Source organism: Pongo abelii, chromosome X, assembly GCF_028885655.2.
Source record: "Pongo abelii isolate AG06213 chromosome X, NHGRI_mPonAbe1-v2.0_pri, whole genome shotgun sequence".
Lineage (NCBI taxonomy): Eukaryota > Metazoa > Chordata > Mammalia > Primates > Hominidae > Pongo > Pongo abelii.
Window position 1 is genome coordinate 50,560,100 of NC_072008.2, and position 19,431 is coordinate 50,579,530.

General features: G+C 40.7%; 1 protein-coding gene across 1 annotated transcript in view; it reads left to right on the forward strand.

The window, feature by feature from the left end:
* CCNB3 (cyclin B3) overlaps positions 1–19,431 on the forward strand; it is a 96,297-nt gene that overhangs the window by 63,063 nt on the left and 13,803 nt on the right. The window lies entirely within an intron of this gene.

Here is a 19,431-nt window from a genome sequence, read left to right on the forward strand (position 1 = left end):
ATGTTGAATCTTCCAACCTATGGTATGTCTCTCCATTTATTTAAGTTTTCTTTGATTTATTTTTCTCATCATATAGATCCTATACATGTTTTGTTAGATTTATAAAAAATATTTTCTTCTTTTGAAGCTATTGTAAATGATGTTTTTTAAATTTAGCTTTCTATTTTTACATTGCCAGTATGAAATACGGTTGATAGTTGTGTGTTGGCCTTGTATTCTGTGACTTTGCTAAAACTCAGGAGTTCTTTTTTTGTAGATTTCTTGGGGTTATCTACATAGATAATTGAATCATCTGCAAATGGGGACCGTTTTATTTCTTCCTTTCTAATCTCCATGCTTTTTATTTCATTTTCATGTTTTATTATACTGCCTGAGACTTCCATTATGATGTTGATATAGAAGCAGTAAGAGTGGACAGCATTGCCTTACTCCTGACCTTAGGAGGAAAGCATTGACTTTAACTATTAGTGTGATTTTAACTGTAGGATTTTTGTAAACACCTTTGATCAGGTTGAGAAAGTTACTTTCTATTTCTAGTTTAATCCTGTGTAATATATTTTTTATCATGAATAAATGTTGAACTTTGTCAAATGCTTTTTTCCTGCGTCTGTTGATTTTTTTTTTTTGTTGTTTTAGACTAATATAGTAAGTTAAATCAATTGATCTTCAAAAATGGAAGCAACATTATTTTTATATTCCTGAGATAAACCCCATTTTGTCCTGGTATATTTTTCTTTTTAGGTATTGCTGGATTTGATTTGTTAATATTTTGTTGAGGATTTTTACATCTATGTTTATGATGGATGTTGGGATGTTGGTCTGTAGTGTTCTGGTTGGGTTTTTTGTTTGTTTGTTTTTTGTTCTGGTATCAGAATAATAGTGATCTTGTAAAATAAGTTGGGAATTATCCCCAACCCTTCTGTTTACTGGAAGGGATGTGTAGAATTGATGTTATTTCTTCTTTAAATGTTGGTAGAATTTGCAAGTGAAAACATCGGAACCTGGAGGGTTTTTCCCCAAAAGGTTTTCAGTGAAGAATATCATTTCTTTAATAGTTATAAGGTTATTTAAGTTATCTATTTCATATTGGGTGACTTTTGGTAGTTTGTGGTTTTCAAGGAGTTGATCCCTTCCATCTAAGCTGTCAAATTTATGTGCATAGAGTTTTTCATAGTGTTCCCTCTTTCATTCCTGATACTGGTAATTTGTGTCTTCTCTTGTTTTGTTTCAGTCTTTCTAGAGGTTTATTAATTTTATTCATCTTTCCAAAGAACCAGATTTTGGTTTCATCCATTTTTCTTTATTTTTCTGGTTTTAGTATTCTTCATATCTGCTCTAATTTTTATAATTTTATAACTATTTTAAAAATAGTTTTCTTTCTTCTTGCTTATGGTTTAATTTCTTTATTATCCATGGTGATTTTCTGTGTAATAATTCTGTTACTGAGAGAGGAGTACTGAAGTCTTCAACTATAATTGTGGATTTGTCTATTTCTACGTTTTGTCATTTTTTGCTTTGTATTTTTTGAAGTTCTGTTGTTAGGAACATACACATTTAGGATTATATATCTTCCTTATATTTATTTCTGACTTTTTCTTCATATAACAATGGTTATATATGATTGCAAACATCTTTCCAGTCAAACTGACATATTTCTATATCCATTTTGTTTGCGTATGGTATTTCTCTTCTGTCATACCCATCCTGCTATTAATGGACATTTAGGTTATTTTCAAATATTGCTCTTTGAAATAACCCTGTAGTGAATATACATAAATGTGCATTTTTTATAATTTTACTATTGTTTCTCCAGACCAAATGACTAGGAATAGGATTATTAGATCAAAACATGCACATGAAAAATTTTTGTACATGTTGACAGCTATCCTTCTGAAATGTCATGACCATTTATGCTTTTACCATTACTGAATGAGAATGCTTATTTTCCCATAATCTTGTCAACAAAAGAAGTTATATTTTTTACCATCTGATAAATGAAAAATTTTATTGTGTTATTTTAGTTAGCTGTACAGAAGCATTGGCATTTTAAGTAGTCAAGTTTATCAGTTCTTTCCCTTATAGCTTTAAGATTTGTTTCTTGCTTAGGAAAGTCATTAGTCCAGAATTATATAAATATTTCTACAAAATTTTTTCTAGAATATTTATAGTTTCATTTCTACTTTTAAATCCTTAATCTATTGGGTGTCAGAATCTAAACAACTTTCTCCAATGATTATCCAGTTATTCTAATACCATTTATTTTCATTATACACTGGTTTGAAATGACACCTTTATCATAATACTTCAGTTTGTAGTCTTTCCAATTCTCTTCCATTGATCTATTTGTTTACTCTAACATCAGTAGTATACTGTTTTTATTATATATTATTTGTCTACTCTAACATCAGTAGTATGCTGTTTTATTATTATATTATTATGGATTTGTAATACATTTATTGCCTATTTACTCATCTTTTATAAAATATTCCTGGTTGTTCTTGCACATTAATTCTTCCAGGTGAGCTGTAGAATAATTTTGTCGAGTTTTCAAAAATAGCCCGTTAGGATTAATTCAGGAAAAATTCACAGACTTTATAATATCAAACTTACTAAGCCAGTTACGTTGTGTCTATTTACTTCCCAGGTCTTTTACAATTTCAATTTTTAAAAAATTTTCTTCATATTGGTCTCACTAACTTAAAAATGTTTTTCTTGAGTATTGAGAATTTTTTAAATGTTATGAGTGTTATCCTTTTTCCCTTTTAAAATTTATTGCTAGTTTTTTTTTTTTTGGTTCCATATGAACTTTAAAGAAGTTCATATGGAACCAAAAAACAGCCCGCATGGCCAAGTCAATCCTAAGCCAAAAGAACAAAGCTGGAGGCATCATGCTACCTGACTTCAGACTATACTACAAGGCCACAGTAACCAAAACAGCATGATACTGGTACCAAAACAGAGATATAGACCAATGGAACAGAACAGAGCCCTCAGAAATAATACCACACATCTACAACCATCTGATCTTTGACAAACCTGACAAAAACAGGCAATGGGGAAAGGATTCCCTATTTAATAAATGGTGCTGAGAAAACTGGCTAGCCATATGTAGAAAGCTGAAGCTGGATCCCTTCCTTACACCTTATACAAAAATTAATTCAAGATGGATTAAAGACTTAAACATTAGACCTAAAACCATAAAAACTCTAGAAGAAAACCTAGGCAATACTATTCAGGACATAGGCATGGGCAAGGACTTCATGTCTAAAACACAAAAAGCAATGGCAACAAAAGTCAAAATTGACAAATGGGATCTAATTAAACTAAAGAGCTTCTGCACAGCAAAAGAAACTACCATCAGAGTGAACAGGCAACCTAGAGAATGGGAGAAAATTTTTGCAATCTACTCATCTGACAAAGGGCTAATATCCAGAATCTACAAATAACTCAAACAAATTTACAAGAAGAAAACAACCCCATCAAAAAGTGGGCGAAGGATATGAACAGACACTTCTCAAAAGAAGACATTTATGCAGCCAAAAGACACATGAAAAAATGCTCATCATCACTGGCCATCAGAGAAATGCAAATCAAAACCACAATGAGATACCATCTCACACCAGTTAGAATGGCAATCATTAAAAAGTCAGGAAACAACAGGTGCTGGAAAGGATGTGGAGAAATAGGAACACTTTTACACTGTTGGTGGGACTGTAAACTAGTTCAACCCTTGTGGAAGTCAGTGTGGCGATTCCTCAGGGATCTAGAACTAGAAATACCATTTGACCCAGCCGTCCCATTACTGGGTATATACCCAAAGGACTATAAATCATGCTGCTATAAAGACACATGCACACGTATGCTTATTGCAGCACTATTCACAATAGCAAAGACTTGGAACCAACCCAAATGTCCAACAATGATAGACTGGATTAAGAAAATGTGGCACATATATACCATGAATACTATGCAGCCATAAAAAATGATGAGTTCATGTCCTTTGTAGGGACATGGATGAAGCTGGAAACCATCGTTCTCAGCAAACTATCGCAGGGACAAAAAACCAAACACTGCATGTTCTCACTCTTAGGTGGAATTGAACAATGAGAACACTTGGACACAGGAAGGGGAACATCACACACTGGGGCCTGTTGTGGGGTAGGGGGAGGGGGGAGGGATAGCATTAGGAGATATACCTAATGCTAAATGATGAGTTAATGGGTGCAGCACACCAACATGGCACATGTGTACATATGTAACAAACCTGCACATTGTGCACATGTACCCTAGAACTTAAAGTATAATAAAAAAAATTTATAGCTAGTCTATTGGGAAACAGTTGATTTTTTAATATATTTTATGTTCATCTACTTTGCTGAAGTTAGTCATGGTTCGTTTAATTTACTCTTGGACTCTATATGCTTATACTTTATTTAGATTTTTTGCATCTTTGCTCATAAATCAGATTCCTTTTTAAGTTTCTGTTGAAGGATGCTGTCATTATTAAGTGTGGTAAAGATTTAATAAAGGTCTTTATAAAGGATTACTCTAGCTTTTTAACATAATTAGGGAAATTTTCTGGCAATACTAAATTTAACACAGGAATTGTATTTTCCTTGAAGAACTTGTCCATGACCCCATCAATGTATAGTGCCATTTTTGTGTGATTCTTTGAGAAATTTTTATAATAACAATGGCTATTGGCCTAGTAAGGTTTTCTTGCCCTTCTTGAGTCGTTTTTGTAGTTGATATTTTACTTTTTTGTGTTTGTTTTGTTTTGAGACAGGGTCTCACTCTGTCACCCAGACTGGAGTGCAGTGGCGCAATCTTGGCTAACCGCAATCTCTGCCTCCCAGGCTCAAGCTATTCTCCTGCCTCAGCCTCCAGAGTAGCTGGGATTACAGGCGTGCGCCACTACTGCCTGGCTAATTTTTGCACTTTTAGTAGAGGTGGGGTTTCACCATGTTGGCCAGGCTTGTCTCAAACTCCTGAACCTCAAATGATCTACCCTCTTCGACCTTCCAAAGTGCCAGGATTACAGGTGTGAGCCACCGTGCCCGGCCTTGTAATTTATATTTTCCTAAAAATGTATCCATTTCTTGGGTATATTGTTATTATCATAGATTGTACATAATATCATTTTATAACCCTTTATAATGATTTCTTTTCTCATTGTGTGATGTGTTATCTTCCTCACGTGTGCTTGCATTCATATCTACATGTTCTTTTCCTCAATTTTCCTCACAAGCAGTTTTTTAAAAATCCTCTTGTCTTTTCAAAGAACCAGCTCATGGGTAAATATATACCTTTTCTGTTTTAAAAATTCATTTAACGTCTGCTTTTATTTTTATTTTATTCTTGTTTTACTAAGGTTTATTTTGTTGTTTTCCCTGGCTGCTTGAATTAAATGCTTAGTCTGTTTTAATTATTCTTGACTTCATAACGAAAGATCCAAAGCTATACATATTCTTCTAAGTATAGTTCTGGGCATATCTGATTAATTTTGAAAAATAGTGTTGTAGCTATCTTGATTTTTCTCAATAATCTGCAGTTGGAATTTTTATTTCCTCTTCGACCCTGTTTTTTGTTTTTTTTTTGTGCTTAACATTTTTAAAATATTTCCTTTTCTTTATTTGATTTATCCTTTTATTATAAATTTCTAGAGGTATTTCATTGTGTATTGAAAATGTGACCTAAAAGATAATTTCTTTCTTAAAGTTAATAAGGTTTTCTTCATGGTTTCAGGTATAATAAGTTTGTATAAATGATTCACTGACCAACTGTATTCTCTATAGGGTACAATGATCATTATATCAATTTTGGCTTAATAATTATATAATTTATATGCTAATTTATTTTTTCTAATTTATCAAAGCCTAAGAGCAGTATGGTAACTACCCACAAATATTATTGTTTAGTTAATTTCTCCTGGCATTTCTTCACCTCTGCCATCCTTACTTAACCTCCTTGACTTATACAATATTTTAACTGAAAAATTCCGAAAAGGAATTTTGAGGAAAGAGACTTTATTCCAGTGAACAGTTTGCAAACCAGGAGATCCAGCCTTCAGTGTAAAACAAAGGTGTGCTCCTGAGAAAAAAATTAAGGGTTTAGGTTTTCCAGCAAAAGTTCCCACCAAGGTTGCCAATCTGGTCTATTTATGAAAATGAAAAATTCAAACTTGCTTAATTCTGATTGGTATATGGTATACACAGCTGAGTTCTGATTGGTTGATACAGTGGAACCTTCGTTGGCTGGTACAGCTGAACCCTGATTGGCCAAGGCAAGTGAACTCCGAAAATCTCAAAATTTAAAAAGTGTGGGTTTTCCACAGACCTCTGAGCACCTATGTGACCTCTAGTCAGCAAATGGTCACTTGACTGTATTTTAAATTTAGGCCCAGGTAGCTACTGAGGATCCATCCTGAAGGATTGGCTGTTTCTGGTTTACATTTGTTCACTGTGTATATGTGCAAATGTTCATATATATGTGTGTGTGTGTTTGTGTGTGTGTACATAATAACCCTTTTCTCCTAACTCTGTGGGGTAACAACTATAAATTGTTTAGGGTGTATCCTTACAGATCCTTTATTGTATGTCTTATCACTTTTTTAAGTTTTTTTTATTATCCTTTCTTTTAAAATCCTAAGTTATATGAGCAATACATGAAATATAGCTTTTAATGGGTGTGGGTTGTATGATATTTTTGTTGTATGAATAATGTGAATAGGTTATGCTGTACACATTGCTTTGCACCTTGATTTTTTAGGAATAAGTCTTAGTCATCTTTCCATATACGTATAGCTCTGTGACATTCTTTTAAACTGCAGCATGATATCCTTTTATGTGAATATAGTCTTTATTTAGTTAACCAACTCTTTTGATAGACCTGGTCTGTTAATTTCCCCTCAAGTAAGCTGAGATAATTTGCATATTTTAGTTCATTCCTTCTTCTGATTTTAGTTAAAATAGTCTAGGCTTTTAGATCCAGATTATATGTAATATATTGTCTTCCCTATGGATAATTATTTTTGACATTTCTAGATGTGAGCCTGTTTTCCTTAATTTTGTCTGGTATATTGTGAGTCCTTTCAGTCTAAAAGTTCATTATTTCTTTGACTCAGATAAATTTTTATCTTTATTTTTTGACATTATTACCCTTCTGCCTTTTCTCTTCGTGTGTGTGTGTGTGTCTCTCCAGAATTTATTCCCTCAAGTTTTTATTCATTATCTTCAACTTTCTTTTATCTCTTAATTCTGGGAGAATTTCTTAAGGTAGCCTTTGGAATAATTGATTTGGTTTTGGCAGTATCTAATATGCTGTTCACTGCCTCTGTTACATTGCTTAAATTAGTTCTTTTTTTCATCAGAAATCAGTCTTTCTGGATTCCAGAATGTCGTCTTTTCATAGATTCAGTGTCCTCTCAGACCTTGTTGAGGGTGTACTCCTTAAAAGTGTATTTCAGTTCTTTGGAGTAAAAAGATTGCATAGATAGACACTTACTCTGATTCTTCAGGATTTTTCTCCTTTAAAAATTACTTGTTCTTTTTTCATACATCTGGTTGATTTTCTCTGTTTGTATTTGTAGAAGGTGATCTTTGAGTATTGGAATTTGAGGCAGATTTTATCAGATTTGTCTCCTAGTTCAAGACTACGAGTACTCTTTATATGTTCTATAGTTTTGATTTATTTGTTACTTTCCTTTTGTTTCTTCTTACCCATCTCTAGACAGGGAAAGCAGTTGTTTCTGAAGAATTGGAAGAGCGTTCTAGCCAGAAGCACTTGTGAGGAAAGGAGAGAATCTTGCTAATGTGCTGAAGGGCTTCTTGTCCATATTTGTTTTAGCTGCTTGAAATTACCTGGAGCACTGCCCCTGTTTTCTGACCAGCACAAAGACCCTTGTTTGGAGCCTGATGCTGAGAGGTCTGAAAACCATATCATGTGAAGAATAGTTAGAAGAAGTCAAGTTATTTGTTCTAGAATGGGAAAGATTTATAGGAGACATAATAACTATCTTCAGTAGTTAAAGGGCTGTCACAAGAAGGATTAGACTTGTTCTATGTGGTTCCAAGTGGTAGAATTATGTTAGAAGGGTATCATCTTACATTCAAGGAAGGAGAATTGCTATAACTGACACAGCTGGTGTTTTAAATATTTATTGACTCTAGATTTCAACCATTCATTCAGATATAATCCATACACTTCGATGTTACCACTTGATACCAACATGCATGAATGCATGCATAAGTGGCCAAGTGCCTATGTGAGGTACTAGGAGGCTATGCAAGCACTAGCTGTGTCATTTGCTCACGGAGGCATTATCCTTAGAGAACTGCTGCTTTCTATTCCTATCCTCTTTTTATTTTTCATAATCACCTTACTGTAATTTCTTGATACTTAACGTGGTAGTCATTACTTTTCACATGCATGAGCTCGTCCCATCCCTTTCTCCTGACATTCCTTTAGACAGTGTGGTAGGCAGAATAAAATGTCCATTTTCTAATCCATAGAACCTGTACATATGTTACCTTACCTAGTAAAGGGGAATTAAGGTAGCAGATGGAATTAAGGTTGCTTATCAGCTTAATTTAAGATATGCAGTTATCCTCGATTACCCAAGTGGGCCCAGTGTAATCACAAGGATCCTTAAATATAGAAAAGGGAGGCAGAGAGTGATATAATGTGAGAACAACTTGGCTGGCTATTGCTGGCTTTAAAGGTGGAAGGGCCCACAGAACAAGGAATGCAGGCTGCCTCTAGAAGCTAGAAAAAAAAACAAGAAAATTGATTCTTTACTAGAACCTCCAGAAAGCAACACAGCCTTGATGACACCTTGATTTTTAACCCAGTGAGACTCATTTTGGCCTTCTGGCCTCTAGATCTGTAATATAAAGAATTGGTGTTGTTGTAAGGCATTACGTTTGTGGTAATTTATTATAGCACTGTGTTAGATCATTATCGCATTGCTATAAAGAAATACTTGAGACTGGGTAATGTATTTAAACAAAAAAGAGGTTTAATTGGCTCACAGTTCTGCAGGCTGTGTAAGCATGATGCTGGTATCTGCTCAGCTTCTGGGGAGGCCTCATGGAGCTTTTTACTCATCGCAGAAGGTGAAGCAGGAGGAAGCACATCACATGGCAAAAGCAGGAGCAAGTGGGGGAAGTGCCATACACTTTTAAACAACCAGATTTTGCAAGAACTCACTATGATGAGGACAGCACCAAGCCATGAGGGATCTGTCCTCATGACCCAAACACCTCCCACCAGGCCCCACCTCCAACACTGGGGGTTACAATTCACTATGAAATTTAGAGGGGACAATATCCAAACTATATCATTTCACCCCTGGCCCCTCAAATTTCACATTCTTCTCACATTGTAAAATACAATCATCCCCTACCAATAGTCCCCCCAAATCTTAACTCATTCCAGCATCAAGTCCAAAGTCTCATCTGAGACAAGGCAAGTTCCTTTTACCTATGAACCTATAAAATCAAAACAAGTTATTTACTTCCAAGATACAATGGAGGTACAGGTATTGGGTAAATACTCCCATCCCAAAAGGGAGAATGAACGAAAGGGGCTATAGGCCCCCACACAAGTCTGAAACCCAGTAGGGTTTAAATCTTAAGCCCTGTCATTTAGTCTTAAATGTATTAAAGTCATTACATTTTGAAGCTCCAAAACAATCTCCTTTGACTCCATGTTCCACATGCAGGGCACACTGCTGCAAGGGGTGCGCTCCTAAGGCTTTGAGCAGCTCTGCCCCTATGACTTTATGGGGTTTGGCCCCGGTAGCTTCTCTCATGGGCTGGAGTTGAGTTCCTGTGGCTTTTCTAGGCTCAGGATGCAAGCTGCTCATGGCTCTACAATTCTGGGGTCTGGAGGATGGTGGCCCCCTTCCCATAGTTCCACTAGGCAGTGTCCCACTGCCTAGTGGGACTCCAGAGTGGGGACTCTAGTGAGGGGGTTCAACTCCATATTTCCCCTCCTAACTGCCCTCATAAAGGTTCTCTGTGTGGGTTCCACCCCTGCAGCAGGATTCAGCCTGGACATCCAGGTTTTTCCATACATCCTCTGAATTCTAGGTGGAGGGTGCCAAGCCTCCTTCACTCTTGCACTCTGTGTCCCTACAGACTTAACACCACATGGAAGCTGCCAGGGCTTATGGCTTGCACCCTCTGGAGCAGCAGGCCTAAGTAACTGGGCCCCTTTGGGCCCCTTTGAGCTGCAGCTGGAGCTTCAGGGATGCAGGGAGCAGTGTCCTGAGGCTGCACATGGAAGCAGCCCACCACTCACCCTCCTAGGCCTCTGGGTCTATGATGGAAGGGGCTGCCTTGAATATCTCTGAAATGCTTTAAATGTCTTTTTCCCATTGTCTTGACTATCAGCACTTGGCTCCTTTTTAGTTATATAAATCTCTCTAGCCAGTGGTTGTTCCTAAGCCTGCTTGGATTCTTTCCCTGAAAACAGTATTTTCTTTTCTACCACATGACCAGGCTGCACATTTTCCAAACTTCTGCACTCTGCTTCCTCTTTAAATATAAACTCCCAACTTTAAGTGATTTATTTGTTCCTGCATCTGAGTGTAGGCTTTTAGAAGCAGGCAGGCCCCATCTTGAACACTTTTCTGCTTAGAAATTTATTCTGCCAGATATCCTAGGTTGTTACTTTAGGTTCAAACTTCCACAGATCCTTAGAGCATGGACACAATGTAGCAGGACGAGTCGCAGACAAGAACCCCTCAGACACCGAGTTGTGGAAGGAAAGGGCTTTATTCAGCTGGGAGCATCAGTGGACTCAGGTGTCCAAAAACTGAGCTCCCTGAGTGAGCAATTCCTGTCCCTTTTAAAGGCTTACAACTCTAAGGGGGTCGGCATGAGAGGGTCGTGATCGATTGAGCAAGCAGTGGGTACATGACTTGGGGCTGCATACACCAGTAATCAGAACGGAACAGAACAGGACAGGGATTTTCACAGTGCTTTTCCATACAATGTCTGGTATCTATAGATAACATAACCAGTTAGGTCAGGGGTCAGTTTTTAACTACCAGGCCTGGAATGCAGCGCCAGGCTGTCTGACTACTGATTTCACTTCTGTCTTTAACTCCTACTTTTCCTTTGAGGCAGAAATTGGTCATAAGACAATATGAGGGGTAGTCTCCTCCCTTACTCCCCTGCCCCCCCCCCCCCCCTTTGAGAACCTCACTCATTAGTGGGAGTTCTCACTTTCTTCCTCACTACCTACGTCTTCTTGCAAGACAGATCGATAGTGATTCATATAGAACACTTGTGCTGAAGCATTTTGGTGAACTAAGGTAGTGATGAAGCTTTTTATCATTTGAAGAAGTACAGGTAGCAAACAAGGGAGTAGTAAGCAGGTTCCTATTACTATTATAACTCCTATTATAAGAGTTTTAAATCCTCCTAGGTCTGGGAACCATTTTCCAAACATGGCCCCAAGATCAAATCCATGCCACACTTGCATGGGCATATGTGCCAGTTCTTTCATATCTCTATGTCTTCAACTACTTGCCCTTGATCATCTATGTGCAGACAGCAATTAGTAAGGTTAAATTTCCTATAGACCTCTCCTTCAGCTGCTAGCAAGTAGTTGAGAGCCAATCTCTTTTGACAGATAGCATTTCTTACCTGAGTTTCTTGCCGGGCCAGAATAGTCAAGGCTCTGCTGGTTTTATTAGTGATTATTTCTAAGACAGCTTGTAACTGTATGATTCAGTTGAGCATGTTAATGGGGGTCCGATATCCCCACAAGTCGTCTTGTGCCCAAGTAGCAGGCCCATAATATTGTATGATTCTCTCGGGGCCATTCATCATCTTTCTAATTTCCTATGGCTATGCTTCTCTTTTTGCGGGAAGCATGGACAGAGGGTAGCCCAGGAGTTTGCCTGTTTTTATGGGCAGTAGGAAGAAAGATGGTTTAATAATGCCAATAACACAACTACCTGCCCACTCGTTGGGTAATTTGGCATAAGCTCTATGCCCACATATCCAGTATAATCCAGTGGGGGCTGTCCAGTCCTGGTGGGACTCCAGGTGGGTCCACATGGTTTGCAACTTTGGGAATTTACTAAACATATTCCTTTCTGTGTGATTTGAACTCCACCAAGTGACTGTTTTTGTGGTACCATTATACAGTTTCTGTCCCAGACAACTAAGTCATCCTACGGGGTGAGTGAATTCTTTTCCCTCTCTAGCTATGCAATATTGTCCAATAATTGAGGCTTTTAGGATGCAGAAATTATCAGGGTGATTCTTTTGAGCCAGGAATTCATCAGGAACTCGGTCTGTAGGTACTAATTCTCAGGCTTGCCATGGCCATTGGTCTCCCATTACAGTTCCTCCACATACATAACATGAAGTGACATTGAGAGACTGGGCTACATGCTCGGCTAATTGCAAAAACAAATTTCTTGTTTTTTCTGGAATTTCTGGTACTGGCACATGTAGTTCATCATAGAAAGTTCGAAACATTGGCTCAGGAGAGTGTTTGTAAACTTCTCCTCAAACTAAGATATTTACTCAAGGATTCAGTCTGGCCCCACTGATTCCTAAGGCCACACGATCCCCTTTTTTCCAGCGAGAATCAAGGGGATTGGTTATTACCAGCTCTAAGGGGTTACGTTGTCCCTTAGTACAGGAAGGGCCACTTTTTCCTTTCTGAAGGTGGACTGGATCCTTTTCATTTTTTTATCCAAGTGGCCCAAATGACACAAGACCAGTATCCACATTCATTTCCACACAGTCCTAATTCATGACAGATGTACTTATTTTCAGTCATATAGCCTTTTTCCCAATCAAAAGAGCCACATCCCCTTCCTAATTTATTGCTATTAATGACAGCACAGGCATCAAATTTCAAGATTATGCATTTGGGCACCCCTTTTTCTTCTGTTTTGGCTAATACTTTACTTGTATCATTTACGAGTCCCCACTAGTCTTCAGTCCTTAATCTTATTTCAAAAACTGTGGACATGGGAGGCTTAGAGGGGTCATAACACACATCTGGCTGGTTGTTTCCTGGGCTACATACCTTGTACTGAGTGTCATTATATAAACATGTTCCTTTTAAAGTTCCTAGGCATTCATAGTAACTATAGAACAGAAAGATTGTTTTAACTTGTTGCCCTACCTCGGTAACCTGATGTATACACTGAGAGCAGTCCTCAATGTGGGGAAAATCGGTGGAAGTTTTTACTATACAAGTCCAAATTATAAGGAAAATGAGTCCCACGATGATCCTCCTCATGCTTCGGCTGTGCGTAGACCAGTCAGCTTCTGGGTGTGACTGGAACAGGGCTTGTTGTCCTCCTCAGAGTCACTTTGCAGGGGTTGTCCAGGCTTGGTTTCGCCTCCCAGGTTTCATTGGCTGTGGTGGATCCAGGCTGGGATTCCTTCTACCTTTACAGCCATGGGGGTGGTCAGGATGACGGTCTGAGGTCCTTTCCACTGTGGCCACAAAGGGGCTATGTTCCAATCCTTGATCCACACGTGATCACCTGGAGAGAAAGGGTGAACTGGGGAGAATAAGCTGATGGGACACTTCTCATTTACCCAAGTTGAGATAGTTTGTGTAATTTTTCCTAAAGCCTGTAGCTGTCACTGTAATTCAATTTCACCTAACTCTCAGGGAGTGCCTGGAAGCCCCCTACCCCCCCCACCCCCGTAGTATAGGAGGAGGCCTATGATACAGTATTTCATAAGGGGGGGTATCCTGTTTTCTTAGAAGGAGTACATCTAATTTTAAACAATACCATAGGAAGGGCCTGTATCCACTTTAATCCTGTTTCCTGACATACTTTCCCTAAACTATTTTTGATAGTCCAATTCATTCACTCCACCTTTCCGGAACTCTGAGGTCGGTAGGCGGCATGTAGCTTCCAAGTGATTCCTAATGCCTTTGCTGTCTTCTGTACCAAGTCAGCCACAAATACTGGCCCATTATCCGAGCCGATTTGTAAGGGCAGTCCAAACCTAGGAATAAGATCTCAGAGAAGCACATGGGTTACCTCGTAGGCTTTTTCAGTTCGTGTTGGATAAGCCTCCACCCATCCAGAGTAAGTACACACACGAGCCAGCAAATACTTGTTACCTCCACATTTTGGCATTTCTGTGAAATCCACCTGAAGATCCTCAAAAGGAGCCACTCCATAAGCTTGTATGCTGGGTGGAACAGTGGGGCCTTGCCTCGCATTGTGCTGTTGGCAAGTAACACACTGTTGTTGTGTTACTGCTTTGGCAAGGGCTGGCAACTGTGAAATGTAGAAGTACTGGCCTAACAATTTTTCAAGTGACTCTTGACCTAGACGAGTGGTTTCGTGCATGGCCAATACAATTGTGGCTCCCAGCAACTGTGGCACAGCTACTCTTCCATCTGGCAGTCTGATCCATCCTCCTTTTATTACTTACCCCCCTTCTGCATGGAAGAAGTCTTTTTCTTCCTTAGAATAGGTAGGTACCAGGTCAGATGTTTGAGGGAGTAAGGGCGCTGCTACCGATGCCTGGTAAGGGGTAGACACTGCTTTTTGAGTTTCTGAATCAGCTCGAGAGTTTCCTAAGGCCACTGAGATGGAGGCTCGCTGGTGTCCCCTGCAGTGCATGACTGCCACCTTCTGAGGTTTCCACACTGCCTCTAGTAATTGTAGAATTTCTTGTTGATATTTTATGTCCTTTCCCCCAGAGTTTAGCAGACCCTTCTCCTTATATAATGCTCCATGCACTTGGAGGGTTAGAAAGGCATATCGAGAGTTAATGTAGATGTTTACAGTCTTACCTTCACTGAGTTCTAGAGCCCGAGTTAAAGCAATGAGCTCAGCCTTCTGGGCTGAAGTGCCCTGTGGCAATGGTTTGGCTTCAATGACAGCATCCAAAGTTACCATCGCATATCCTGCACATCTTTCTCCTTGTGGGTTGATGAAGCTGCTCCCGTCCATGTATAATTCCCAGTCTACTGATGCCCATGGCTGGTCCCGAAGGTCAGGTCTGCTAGAATAAACTGAGTCCAACACCTCTACACAGTTATGCTCTACCGGGCTCTCTGATACTAGGAGCAGGGTGGCGGGATATAGGGTGTTACAGACTTCAATGGTTATGCGGGGATTTTCACATAGCAAGCTTTGGTACTTTGTTAATCTAGCATTTGTTAGCCAATGATGTCCTTTGGTATTCATCAAAGTTACCACAGCATGGGGGGCCTTTATATTCAGGTTTTGCCCAAGGGTTAGTTTATCTGCTTCTTGTGCTAACAGGGCTGTTGCTGCTAGGGCCCTTAGACATGGTGGCCAGACTTTGGAAACCCCATCTAGTTGTTTTGAGAGATAGACCACTGGCTTTGGCCAGGGCCCCACAGTCTGTGTTAAAACTCCAACTGCCATTTTTTCTCTTTCTGACACATAGAGTGTAAAGGGCTTTGTCAAATCTAGTAGTCCTGGGGCTGGGGGCCGACATAAGTTTTTCCTTTAACTTACAAAAGGCTTGCTGTTGTAGAGGCCCCCATTCAAAAGGCTCCCGGTTGCCCCCTCTGTAACCCTGTACAAAGGTTTGGCTAGCACTGCAAAATTTGGAATCCATAATCTGCAAAACCCCACAGCTCCTAGGAATTCCCTTACTTGCCTTCTGGTTTTAGGTTCCAGTAGGCTGCAGATGACCTGCTTTCTTTCTGACTCCAGGCTGCGCTCCCCTTTCCGAATAGTGAACCCCAGGTAGCATACCTGCTGTCTGCAGATCTAAGCTTTCTTCTTGGACACCTTATACCCACAGTCCTCCAGGTGCCAGAGCAGGGCATCTGTCCCTTTTGCGTACCCGACTGCTGTGGAGTGTCCCAGCAGAAGGTTGTCTGTGTACTGGAGCAAGCCTAGGTCTTTAGCAGGAAACTTTTGCAGGTCTCAAGCCAGGGCCTCCCCGAAGATAGTAAGGGAGTTCTTGAATCCTTAGGGAAGCTGGGTCCAAGTGTACTGAGTAGTGACACCTGACTCCGGATCTTCCCACTGAAAGGCAAACAGCTTCTGGCTCTCAGGAGCTAGTCTGATGCTAAAGAAGGCACTTTTTAAGTCCAGGCAGGTAAACCAGCTGTCCTCAGCCTGCAGCAGCCCTAACAATGTGTAAAGGTTAGGAACTGTTGGGTGCAGAGTCACTGTAGCTTGGTTGACCAAGCGCAAATACTGTACTGGCTGGTAGTCCTTGGTCCCTGGCTTAGGGACAGGGAGGAGGGGGGTGTTCCATGGAGACTGGCAAGAAACTATAATTCCAAAGGCTTTCAAGTGCCTGAGATGAACCTGGATTCCTTCGAGAGCTTCTCTGGGAACTGGATACTGCTTTTGTCTAATTGGCTGGGCCCCAGGCTTAACTTCTATGAGTACAGGGGCTTGGTTGACCACCAGTCCCGGAGCATTATCCTCCACCCATACTCGGGCCATCGCTTAGCTATAGCTAGTTTTATCTCTTGGCCTGGCTCGGTCAGAAAAAGTCTCCATTCTTCTTCCCTGGGGACCATAAGGGCCATGATAACTCCTGTTCCTGGTAAGTTTAGCTGTAAAGAGCCCTGTTTTGTAAAGGAGATGGTAGCTCTCAGCTTGCTAAGCAAGTCTCTTCCCAGCAAAGGCAAGGGACAGTCAGGTATATACAAGAACTGGTGAACTATTTCATGTCCCCCCACTGAGAAGGTCCATGGTAGACAGAAAGCCTGCTTAGTGGAAACTCCTGTTGCTCTGATTATATCAATGGTTTTCTTGGATAAGGGGGTGACCAGGGTGGTCACTACTGAATGTTCAGTACCAGTATCGACCAAAAACTTAATGTCCTTGTCCACAATTGTAATCCTGACCGTGGGCTCCTTGGGGGTGCTTGAGCTGGGTCCCCTTCAGTCTAATAGCCCTTCAGCAAGATTGAACAAAGCTCCCTTGTCTTTATCTGAGGTCTTTTGCTCCGAATCACCTTTCTTTTCCTTCAGTTGGGGACACTTATCTTTCCAGTGTCCTATTTCCTTACAATAGGTGCATTGGTTACATTGCAAGCGTGGGTGATTACATTGGGTATTCTTCCTGGAACCCCCCTTTCCCTGTCCTTTCAGGGGAATTCCCCTAATGGCCACAGCCAGTAAGTCGGTGTTTCACCTGGCCTGGCATTCACCTTCCTTACGGCTTTCTCTGGGGCTTGTTGCATCTCTATTCACAAACACTTGATTGGTTATTTCCAGTAACTTCGAGGTATTCATACCTGCAAACCCAGCCTGTTTCTGCAATTTTCTCCTGATATCTTCCTCGCTTTGACTAAGGCCATATTAATCATTTGCTGATTTTCAGGGCTATCTGGATCAAAAGGAGTGTACATACGGTAAGCCTCACACAGTCGGTCATAGAATTGCCCTGGACTCTCCTCTTTTCCTTGGATGACCTCAGAAACCTTATTTACATTTGTATCCTTTTGAGCCTCTTTCTTTAGACCTTCTATCCATGCCTCATGGTACTGTCTTAGCCTCTCCATGTCTGGCCCCTCGTTCAGGTCCCACTGGGGGCCTGTTCCTGGCAGCTGAATTCTTCTATATTCTTGAGGGTTTTGGTAATTGGCTAGGACGTGCTCCTATAGCCACTTAGTTGCCGCCTGGAGCAACCTTCGTCTTTCATCTGTATTAAGGAGGTACATGAGCAGCTGGTGGCAATCAGCCCAAGTAGGATTATGAGTCTGTATAATAGTTTGGAGCAAGTCAATTAAAGCTTGAGGCTTTTCGGTGTAAGATGGAGTATTATTTTTCCAATTGAGGTCAGCAGAGGTGAAAGGTTGATACACAAAGGCTGCCTTTTCACCATGTGTCTGTCCTCATCTACCCCAGTATATTGCTGTTCTCTCAGGGGCATTTAGATTTCAGTCTTGGGCCGTAAGTGAGCTGCCAAGGGAGGAGTTTCTCCTGCGGCTTCACTTCTTCTTTTGTCTACTCTGGGTGGTCTAGGAGTATGGATATCTGGTGGAGGTGGAGGTGCTGTGGGCTCAGGAGTGGGGAGCCCTTCCTCTTGATAAGGAGGAGGCACTGCTGGTACCAATTCCTGCCATGATTCTTCCGGTGTTGGCTCGGACAGGACTTTTGGTGCCAACTTCCCTCGGTGGGTGGAGTGACAGCCTTCCTTAACTAACTGTCCCTTTGCTACTAGTACTGCTACTGCCTGTCCTCTTAACCACTGTGGGGGATCTAAAACTAGCTGTAACCAAGAATCTATATATGGGAACTGATCTGGGTGCCCTGGCTTACAGCTTCCCCTGTGCCATACCTTTGAGACAAGGGACCTGTCCAGGCTTCCTTCTGATGGCCAACCCACCTCTAATGCTGGCCAGTCTATCTCACACAGAGTTCTAAGTTTTCCTGGTGTCATAGTAACTCCATAGTCTCCCTTAAATCCCTTTTTGAAATTTTTCAACATAGTTCCTAGTGAGGTGGGCTTACTTTGTGCCTGACCCATGTTTCCTTGAGATGAAACACCGTACTCACACCACACACACACCACAAAACAGAATGGGTAAAGAGGGCACACACACACTTTTACAGTTTACACCAAACCAGAATGAAAACCAAAATCAGAGTATTGAGAAATCCAAGCCAGGTCAGAAACAAACCAAAGTATCAAGCAATCCAAGTCAAGTCAAAAACAAAAACCAAAGTGCCAGTACAGGCACATCGTGGGTGATCAGGCCACGCTTCCACTCAAATGGAGGGGGTAAGTTCCAAAGACAAGTCTTAACAAGTTGCAGATGTCCAGACTCCAAGTACCAGTTCCTTCCTGGTGTTCAGCCACTGCATTGATCCTCCACGGGGACCTGCCACGCACTGCTCTGGTGAGGTGTTCCACTGGGGCAATTGCCTACCCGGGAACGCTCTCAGGATCCACGTTGCTCAAGCTGGCCAGAGTCCCCAGCAGGGATGCTCCACAGGGCAGGCCTAAGCCGCCTAAGGGGCTGCCTTGACCGTCCATTAATCACCTCGCTTCCTGGTCAGGGAACCAAGAAATGTAGCAGGATGAGCTGCAGACAAGAACCTCTCAGACACTGAGTTGTGGAAGGAAAGGGCTTTATTCAGCTGGGAGCATTGGTGGACTCATGTCTCCAAAAACCGAGCTCCCTGAGTGAGCAATTCCTATCCCTTTTAAGGGCTTACAATTCTAAGGGGGTTCGCGTGAGAGGGTCATGATCGATTGAGCAAGCAGTGGGTACGTGACTGGGGGCTGCATGCACTGGTAATCAGAATGGAACAGAACAGGACAGGGATTTTCACAGTGCTTTTCCATACAATGTCTGGTATCTATAGATAACATAACCAGCTAGGTCAGGGGTCGATTTTTAACTACCAGGCCTGGAATGCAGTGCCAGGCTGTCTGACTACTGATTTCACTTCTGTCTTTTCTTTAACTCCTACTTTTTCTTA